Source organism: Equus asinus, chromosome 3 (genome assembly GCF_041296235.1).
Source record: "Equus asinus isolate D_3611 breed Donkey chromosome 3, EquAss-T2T_v2, whole genome shotgun sequence".
Taxonomy (NCBI): Eukaryota; Metazoa; Chordata; class Mammalia; order Perissodactyla; family Equidae; genus Equus; species Equus asinus.
This window is the reverse complement of record NC_091792.1, coordinates 36709219-36720115: the sequence shown is the minus strand read 5'-3', so window position 1 is coordinate 36720115 and position 10897 is coordinate 36709219. Positions and strand designations below refer to the sequence as shown.

General features: G+C 38.0%; 1 long non-coding RNA gene across 1 annotated transcript; it reads left to right on the top strand.

Annotated features, from left to right (window-relative positions):
* Positions 1-539: 539 nt before the first annotated feature.
* Positions 540-9740, top strand: LOC139044788 (uncharacterized). The gene is made up of 3 exons (XR_011501955.1): positions 540-884; positions 6199-6380; positions 6955-9740. It is a non-coding gene; the product is annotated as an uncharacterized lncRNA (long non-coding RNA).
* The last annotated feature ends 1157 nt before the right edge of the window (positions 9741-10897 follow it).

Sequence of the window (10897 nt, the reverse complement as noted above, 5' to 3'; positions counted from 1 at the left end):
ACCACATCCACTCAGTATCCCAGGAGTGTTACCTAAATAAATATGGAGATTTTTGGCAGTACATAGCAAAAGAGCTCTGAGAACAATTCATCTGGAGATGAGAGAGCCCTTATTAGACAGACTACACTGACTGGAGAACCTATAAAGATAAACAGGTTCAAATGGTTGCTATTGCTTCCATTTCTTCTGGAGTTGGAAGCCCATATAAAATTTAGAGAGGTTAAATGTTAATCTACTGACTCACACCAAGAGAACCTGAGTCTGACTATGTCCTCACCTCTCCCCTATGTTGGCGCCACTCACATAAACAATAAACTTTACTATACATATTAAAACTTTTGTTCTCATTATCTTTAAACTAAATCACGGTATAGGGCATCACTCCAGTCTCTGGTGCATATCCAGTAAAGCAAAAAAAATTATCATAAACTAAGACCAGATGTCTGCCCCACCAGAAGACCAGATGCCTGCCCCACCTGGAGACCAGTTCCTTATATAACAGGCTTATAGTCTTTGTTCTGTAAGATGGTTCTTTCAAAGATTAGTCAGCTGTCTTCCTCTCTGTTAGCAAACTGTGATAAAACCCTTTCTCTCCTACCATCTCGCCTCTCGACTATTAGCATGTCGTATGGTGGGCAGACAACCCTCCTTGGGTGGTAACAAAATCTGGTGACCATGGAGGAACTTTAAGTCCTGCTCATGGCCAGTCAATCTCAGATGGGCAACCTGTTGGATAAGTCCCTAGCAGCTGCCTGGGCTCTCTTTGACTCAGGAATCTGCCCTGCCTGCTTTCCCATACCAATGCCAGCTGCCTCCTAACACTGACTGCAGTAGGAAGAGAAACAGCTATGTCTGGTGAATCTATGGCCTCAATCTGGAATAGGGTAAGTCACCTCAAGGATGCCCGGGTACTCCCTTCCCCTCCATCTGGGGTCCTTTGGCTTATGGCAGGGCCATCTGGGGTCCAACAGGACCATCTTGGCATGCACTTAGAGAGGGAATAGTTGTAGGACTTTTGACCCTAAATCTGGGAACTAGTTCACTAGCATCTGGTTTTTCTGTGTCTGTGTCTGTAAAAAGCTCCAAGATCAGATGTCTTTTGGATGAGTGACCTTGTTAAAACGCGCCATTGCCTAGAATGGTCTAATAACAGGGTTGCATCCACTGGAGCACTCCAAAGGGTCAGGTTAGAATCCTGAGCTCTGGGGCAAGGTCCCAGAGTATTGGATTTTGGTGTTTGTTTGTGTTTGTCTATGTCTGACTATTTTGTTAAAATTGGCTGTTTGGGGACTGAGTTTCTTGGTGATCAGAACAAACGCTTTGTATAAATTACATTGTTTGTTGTGGCCACCTTGGGAAAAGCCCCCTAAAATGGGAATAACTGTAAACAGCTGGCAAGATAACCCAGGATAACTTACAATTACAGAGGCCATTTTGGCCTCCTTTTGAACTTTTGAACTGAGAAACAAAGAAATCTTTAAAGAGTCAAGGGCTCTACATTTTGACTGAAAGGTTCCAGAAGCTGTGATGTTTACAGAGCACAGCAGAATCTTATCAAGCTTGTTTTGTGTCCTGAAGGCATGGCTTGATAATCATCAGGTTGGGAAGGTTCCAAAACTACAGTGGGGAAAAAAAGTGGCCATATTCCATTTTGCGGTCAAAGATGGTTGGACAGAAATGCAGATTGCACTCCAGTTTGTGGCTAAGGGTCCTACCAAACTGCCATCAGCCTCAGGGAAATTACACTGACCATTAGAAGAAAGCTTTGACTTGGCCTTCATTGTGAGGGTCTTGGTTTCCAGGACACCCCAAAATTTTTGTGATCTGGTTCTAGCTGCAGCATAAACATACTTTTGACCAGCTATGTCTAAATTCTCAAACAATTGGCAACACTAATTCAGTCCCTACCTATAGTCCCTTAGGCTGCATTTTCCCAAATTGGGCAACTTCTAGCTATGAGTATGTAGTACAAATTGCTAAGTACTCATTGGTTTATTGATCCTTCTCCCAGAGATAGTCACTCTGTCTTTTGTGTCATTTGTCATAAAAAGGAAAAACCATAAGGCAAGACACAGGCGTCTCTATAAGCCTGTTGTCAGGGAATATGCACATGAGTTATGTTGACACAAAATAAGTACTAACCACTCTATAGATGATAGAAATAAGGTGAGTTTTACTTGAGCCAGAGTGAGGATTATAACCTGGGAAGGCCTTAGAAAGAGTTCCAGAGAAGTATGGTTTTCAGTACAGTCTTCCATTTTTTTAGAACAAAGAACATCCATCAAACACACCCAGGGTACATTTTCATCAAAGTTTCGAAGAGGTATTTAGTTGCAAATTAGCAGGTCAACAGGACCCTGATGTTGGGAATGGGACTAATCCAGAATTTACTAATAAGGCATTATCAATAGGGTGTAGGAGGCAAACTATGCATTCTTATTTTAAAAGAGTGCATTCTTTAATGTTTAAAGAAGACATATAATGTATATTTGATAGGCCATAAGTCAGGCTTTTTAATTCAAGCCGAATCAGTTTTGAACCCATATAGTTACCCCATATACCTCAATATGGGAAAATTTCTTGTCAGGTGAAAGCTGTTGCTAAGGGCATCTTGGAAGCCAAAAAAGCTGCAAATTTGGTGGGCATGGGTCAAGTAGTTAAGAGCCACTAGGGCACTCACCATCTCAAGAATACTCCCATGTTAAGATAGGTTCATCACAGAATGGGATAGATGATGACAGGTCCCCCACCAACCTCAAGAAAATATCCATGTAGTGAGATACTCTGTAAAGTGCACACAATTCCCAACCCCATGGCACCTTCCACCTAGGTATCAATCTGACTCTGAAATACTAAAGGCTTAACTAAAGCTGTTAATGTGCATATAAAATGAGATATTTTTTCTTTTGTCTTGTCCCACGTCCTGAGAGCTTGTCTTTGAGATGTCATTGGTCTCCACCATCTTGAGGATGCGGGCACCTGCATGCATCTTAGCAACCAAACAGACTGGGGTTCCAAGAAGCACTCTCTTTATCTGGCTGTGTCGGCTCTCAGCGGAGTTTGTCATAATGAGTCCCAGTTGTTTTCACAAAGGGCCTTTGTCATCTCCACCTTTGTTGCTTGTTAGTGTACTACCACCTGTGCAGTGGAAACCTTTGCTTTCTTGGATTATTTTTGGGAATGAACTTCCCAGATCTTGGGAGGGCTGCTTCTTTTATACTCTCTTTTGGGGACAGCTTTCATGTTCATGGTTAAGCCATAAAGGCTTATTGGTTTGAGTGGCTATCAGGATCCTATTCATCAATGCAGACAGATGATGGACTGTTTAAATTGGAAAAACTTCTAAACTGGAAAAAATTGGAGAGCTCTCATCATAATTGCTTTATTGGTACCTATGAAAAGACCAAATTAAAAAAAGAAATATGAAAAATAATGAATAGCCTTAAGACCCTGACTCGGGCTACAATTAGATTAGAAAATGTAAAAATATGAGTGTCTATAAGATTGTAAAGGTTAGAATATTTGAGCTAATTTTATATAAAGAGGTTATATCAACTTTTCCTGAATGTGTGCTAAAAATGGACATTATGTCTGGCTGTAAAAGTTTCCCCCTCAAGGTAAATAGGTCTAGGGTTAAATTGTATACTTAGAAAGAGGGCCTTTGTTACTAAACACCTTGTGCAGAATTTTTTTAAAGTGTGATATATTATCTTGAAGTTTTAGAACATAAAAATATTTTGATTCACCTCTTAAGTTAAAAATTTCCCTGATATAAAGAAGCAATTGGAAAAATGTAGCTGGAAGGGTGAGCCAACCTCTTTTGCCATTCAGACTGTAATCCAGTTCTTTGGAGAACTGGAAGCAACTGTCTTTGTCTTGGAAACCTCTACAAGGCCAGAGGTATGGCTCTAGAAAGAAGTTCAAAGTTCACTTGTGCTTTTGCCAATCCTAAGCCCTCACATGTTCTGCTCAAAATGTTTGTAGATATTGAGATGTTAGAAACTGATAAGGAAAATATGCCCCAGAAACTCCATCTTGAAAAAAACTTGACTGCTTTCTCTCTTCCCCTGTGATGTAAATTTTCTGCTCCCATCTTCTCTAAGACCTGAGAGCCATTCTTTGAAATGCAAATGTTTTTCATAAACTAGTGAGTTTGTATTGCATCTGATTCATAACAAAAAAATTTAGTGGAAGTTCTAAGGTCTCCATCTGTGTCTACCTGTGTGCTTATATATGTCTATATATATGATATATATGTATGATGTTTTACCTCTGGATGGTATGGCCAAAATAAAGAGCTCTGTTTAATTGACTTAAAGTAAGCACTTACATAAATTATTTCTAAATTTAATAGAAACTAACCCAAATATCTTTCAAGTTAACATGATATGAAATAACCTTTGGTAAGTGAAAACTTGTTGATGTTTGTTGTTTTGATTGAAATAGGCATGTCCTCTAAGTTGTTAGTATTTGGATGTGATGCAGACATGCAGCCTGGGTTCACTGGTCAAATAAGCTCATGTTATCTGTGTTACAAATTTGTCAGCAAAGTAATAGTTTTAAATAAGAGCTGATTGTGTCTAATGTCTCGTAAATGTTTTGTGAGTTATCAAAATACAATTGTTAGAAACAAGTGATTTAGATAGATGAAAATGGGTAAGAGTTTTTGGGTATAATAATTATGTTATACGTTCTGTATTCTTGAAAAAACAGCCTCCAAATTCTTCTTGGTAACTTAAAACTTAAAAGTTTTGCTAAATGAAGTTAAAAGATAAAAATTTGTTGAGTATCTAGGTCATTTGCCCATAATATAAAATATTAGAAGCTGATTACTAATCATAGATTTGTCTTCCTTCGGTTTCTTATCTCAGAGAAACTAAAAAATGCTAGGGTTTGCTGATAGACATGTTTTGTACATGCTGAGAAACTTTCTATGAGAAAGCACATGTTTCTAGAAAGTTTCTATTCAAAGAAAGTAAAATGTATGTTTGCAGTAAAGAAGGTGTAAAGAATAGAGATATTTTTGTTTCTTTTGTTAAGAAACTTCAATTTGTCCTAAAGCATTAGGAAAGAAATAAGGAGGAAACTTGGGACAAATTCTGAATGTAAAAAGTAAGTGACAGAAAGTTTGTGAAAGTAAAACCCTGAAGAGATTTATGCATAGTCAAGTTGGCTAAGATTAAATTAAATCCAATTAAGTAAATGAGTTTTAATTTCAAAAGTGAGCTGGTGAAAAATTAGAATTTGGTCTTCTCTCTCTTAACAGGACAACTTTCTTGAAATTTTAGTCTGCTCTTGATAAAGAGATTATGAAAGGTTTTTTCTTTGAGTTGTCTACCAGAAGAAGAGGGATTTAATGTTTTATCAAAATAAATTTTTTGTATTTTTATCAGATCTTTAATCACAGGAGCTAAGGTTTTTCTTACAGCTACTTAATTTTCTGCATTTGCCTGAAAATCCTTAATTGTCACTATGGCAAAATGGATAACTAAGCATTGTTTCATAGGGACCTTTGATATTATGTCAGTAAATGTTATTGATGTAAGTGTTTTAAAATTATGTAACATTCCTAAAATTCTGATCAGTCCTGATTATCAGTCATAATTCTAGTTATTATTTTAAAGAGTTGTATGTCACAAAATTAACCAAGTTTCTTTGTCAATTGTCATTTTGAAGTCTTTTGTCATTTACAGATAGTTATTGTTTTACTCCGATGCTTTTGCAAAATGTTTCATCTTCAGAGAAATTCATGGAAAGGACTCTGACATATACTCTAGAACACAGGTTTCTGATAAGCTTTCAGGTCATAAAACTGAATTGGGTAAGAAATTACAGAACTCTAATGGAGAAAAGGATGACTTCATGAAACTGCTAACAGAAGATAAGATCAAGAATCTATTACACAGGACTCAATTAACTGATGAGGATGATTATAATTTTTATGACTTTTCATTTGAGATATTGCAGATTTTTTAATGCTATGTTTTTTCCAATTCTAGGAAATCTTTTCTCTCAAGCTAATTATGACTTATAGTAATTTGGTAAATTATACTTTTTTAAGCAGAGTTGATACATTTATCTTTTTCCACCTAGCTGATCCCTCCAGAATTTGAAAATTCTAAGTGTGTGAGTATTGTATTTTCATGACAATATAGTTATTTGCATAAGTTCAATCAGAATCTGTTCTCCTTATAACAGGACAGAATTGGAAACAGTTATATTTTCAAAGCTTTGACTGCAATGTCATATTTGAGAGAAACATGTGTAGATTCAGATATGACCAGACAGCTTCTGAGGAATAAAGGCTGACTTTATGAATGAAGCCACTTGGAAATATTGGCCTGGTACCTTGTTTACAGGGTTCCCAGCAACCTTACCAGGTAAGTAAAGAAAGTCACTTCTCTGGCAGGTGCAAGAACCTCAAGGATACAGTGAAGAACCTCAAGAGAAGAGGGGACCTCACCAAGATCTATATGTCTTTCAGGCAGAGTCTGATGATGAGTTCTTGGTTTGGCTTTCCTGTCCTTGAGAGGCCTTTAAAGTTCAATTGAGATTCCTTATAAAAAGTTCTAGCAAAGCTGATTTGAAAGAGCCTATATGATCAACAGCTAATCTTGCTATACTTATGTAAACAATTGGGCCACTTTTATTGAAACTAAACATATTTTGCAAACCAGTTAGTCATAATTTGGCAATCTTTGGTAAAAATGGGGGTGATTTTAGAGAGAAAAAGTATGTTTCAGTAGAAACTATAGTATACATTCATGGATATTAGATTCTCGTTCTGTTAATTATTTTTGACATTTTTGTTTCCTATCTGTAAACTGGACCAGATCCTGAATTCTTCTAGTCTCCTGAAATATCTGGCTAAAAATCTCCAAACTAATGTTTTCAATTTTGTTCATCATTTTCCTTTGGAATCATTGAGAACTAAACCTGCCTTTTTTCCTGAAGCCCTGTAAACTGAAGCTGGACAACTTGGTGTAAACTTAAGAAGATTCACGTCTGTTGCTATCTAAGCCATTCAGAAAGATACCTGAACACCTAATGACATTATCAGAGACATTTGAAACTGCAAAAGATGCTTTGACTTTGACATCTAGAGATCCTTTCTAATGGCTGCCCCCTGGGCTCAGAAACTGGTTTATAATTTGCTCCCATTATTAACCTTGTTTTTCTTTTTGTCTCTCTAGAAATGCTTCTTATTAAATAGCTGGTTATTTCCTTATGCAATATATGCCTAACTTTGGGAGTCCACCTGCATCATTGTGTTATTAAGAGACTGATTCAATGAGATGGAAAAACCTATGCCCCCTCATCAGCAGGATATCCCTCAAGACTGAGGAACAATCAACAAACAGGGGGAACTGATACTAGCTTAACACAAGATTGACTTAAGGGAAGCCATATGGTAGAAAAGAAACCATATTGTAACTTTGAATGACCTCTGATTACTCGACCCAGCTGCACTGGACCTCCAGGAGATACACATGCCCTGTAGATTTTATGGCCGCTCCCAGCTGTGATAAGTCATTAACTTTGTTCTTTTGAGTTCCTTAGGAATGTGATGAGCCCCAGGCAGAGAGTCTATGCTGATAGCCACCACTAATGACAACTGAAAGATCTGGTGTGGTGACTTGGGCTATTCCTTAAAATTAAGCTGGAGATTAAATGTGTTTCTAAACTAATTTCTAAACTGTCTACACCAGTGACTCCAAAACTCACTCTCTAGAGTCATGGTGGCAAAACATGAGTGACTCTATTTGATTCAATGGTGCCCCTACACCGACCCCTTTTATCAGGAATTAGCCAGACAGACAATGATGACCCTGTTCCTGTTACCAGCATATGATTTTGCTGGGGTACAACTGACAGTGGGGAGTTGTTGGTGCCACTCATGTAAATAATAATCTACTATACATATTAAAGATTTTGTTCTTATTATCTTTAAAGTAAATCATGGCATAGGGTATGGTTCCATCTCTGATGCATATCCAGTAAAACAAAGTATTATAAAGAACTAAGATCAGATGTTTGCCCCACCTGAAGACCAGATGTATGTCCCACCTGGAGACCAGATGCCTCCCCCGCATGGAAACTAGCCCCCTATATAGCTGGCTTAGTCTTTGTTCTGTAAGATGGTTCTTTCAGACATTAGTTGGCCATCTTCCCCCTTGCTGACAAGCTGTAATGAAACCCTTTCTCTCCTACCACCTTGCCTCTCGACTATTGGCTTGTCTTGTGGTAGGCAGATGACCCTCCCTTGGGAAGTAATACCTATATGTGCATCAATACACATGAGCACACACCCACATGTTTATATACAAGTACATTGCTTTTATTTTTACAGTTCTGTATCAAGAGTGGTGAGAAACTGTCATTTTTATCAAATTCCCTGTTCAATCAACATACAGAACTTTCCAAAGGTAGTGAAAGGTGAGGTGTTCTGTGGTGGTTGTTTCACTCATATTTACATCAAGAAGAGAAAGTCCATTTTACATTCTTATTGAGAGGTGAGAATTGCAGCGTGTACTGGCTCATGTTTAGTATCTCTTCCAGCATTTCTGTTTCTGTGTTGCCTGGAATCATCAGCTGATAGGCTCCCAAAAGCTGAGAGCTTGCTTTTAGCCTGAAATTCATTTTAATTTCCTTTCATTTTATTTGAATGTGCTTACACTGTTGAATAGAGCAAACTATCAGTCATAAAAATCTGAGGACCTTTGACCCAGAGTTCTCTAATTAATTTTTTCCTACCACCAGGGAGAAAAATAGAAGCACTGAAACCAAAAATATTGTTACACTAGCTCACACAAGTTTATGAGGATTTTCATTTGTTTGTTTAAGGAAAAGACTATGGGCAGAAAAATCTCAACATACCACCTAAATTAGATCACACCTCTGCAAACAACCCAACAACAGATTTAACTGGCCAGAGTGAAGAAATAATATAGGCTGGCACCAGGAAATGGATTTATCATTCATACTTGGGGGAAAAAACCCTAAGCAGTATAATCATTTTACATTTGAACATTCCAAAATCATAGACCAGCAAGTTTAGTCTTCAAGATGATAAAATAAAAGTGGCATGTACAAAAGAAATCCCAAATAATTCTTTATACAGAATTGCTGGTCTTTTTCATCACTAAAAGAAAGTGGACTCACCCACTCTTCGCTGCTGTTCAGTGCTCTTGAGACTCAAACTGTATTCCTTAGGAAGATGAATCAGAATCATAAAAATGCAGAGCTAAAAGGAAACTTAGAAGTCAGTTAGTCCCTTCTTCTACAGCTTGTCAGCAAAGGAGCCTGCACTAGACATCAAGTCCACTGACTCCTGGGGTCAAAGTCTCTCACTAGAGTGCCTTTCTTTTCTTTTCTTTTCTTTTTTTAAATATTGGCAACTGAGCTAACATCTGTTGCCAATATTTTTTTCTTCTTCTTCTCCCTAAAGCCCCTCAGTACATAATTGTATATTCTAGTTGTAGGTCCTTCTGGCTCTGCTATGTGGGACACTGCCTCAGTATGGCTTGAATGGTGCCAGGTCCATGCTTAGCATCCGAACTGGTGAAACCCTGGCCTCCAAAGCAGAGTTCGCAAACTTAACCACTCGGCCACAGGGCTGGCTCCCTAGAGTGCCTTTCTCTCAATTACTTATACTTGGTTGTATTGTTTTGTTTTGAATAGCTGTGTCCCTTCTTCATCTCATGGCCTTGCTTCTCATTACTGACTATCATGACTCTTTACCTAGATGGAATTTGCATGAATGTATTAAAGTCTTTGGTAACCTCAAAAACAGTCAAGACTCTGCTATCCTCAGGAAGTCAGAGCATAGTTCTAGTTTGGTTCATTCACATTGAATTTCGATAAGAGTCAAGACTATCTCTTCATTACCTTGGTGCAGGACTGCTTTTTCCAGGCAAGATTTTGGTCAAATCAATAAGTTTCAGATATTGAGGGGGAGAAGGAGTTGCTATCTCACATTTGATTTCCTTCTTTGAATCATGCTTTGGGGTCTTTGATTTTCTCGTCCCTCCTTGGAGTGGGTAACATCTACAGCTGAGCACTTCCCTTATCAAGGTTCCCCACCTTCATGCCTATGGGCATGGAGTTCTATCTCATTCAACTATGCCAGCCACTGACAAGGGTCCATCTGACTTGCTTATTCAACATAGAAGTCCTCAAGAATTCTTTTTCAACTAGTCAAAATGTCCTATAGTTCAGTTAGTTCCTATTATAATCATAATAATTAAAATGTATTTAAAAACTTGAATTTTCAAAGTATACAATCTGAGAAATGAAATTTAGCACAGAAAGAAAAAAGCACAAAATGACAAAGATTCATTTGTAGTACATAAATTATGTCCTTGCTGTTTTAAAATTTGTGAAACATACAATATCTTTGATCTCTTTCATATTCAAAATGCTTTCTCTATTCATCCCAATCTTAAACATGCCCTGATAAATCTTCTTTCCTCATTTCTGTCTCTCTTGGTCTCGGCTCTCTTGAGCTCTCCTTCTCTCACCACATATCTATTTGCAGAAGTTCTCTGCCACATGCCACAGTAATGGCTTATAAATTCTGCCCCCTGAGTAAAGCTTTCAGGTCAAGATTCCAAGGCCCACTCTAGACAAGCAGACAAGGTAGCTGAGTCTTCTGAATATCTGCTTCCAGATGGATGCCATTCTAAACTGCCGACAGGATCAGCCGGTTACCAGGAAATGTTTCCCATTTGTTCTTCTCACTTCCCTCAGTTCCTCCTGGTATCATTTTTTGCAGACTAGGCAGATTTTCTGCTTTAGAAACATGTGTGACCTGAAGAAAAGCTGGGCCTGCATTCTCTTTCATATCCCTCCCTTTCCCTGATCCCGCCTCTATCCTGACAGCTGATAATCATTCCCA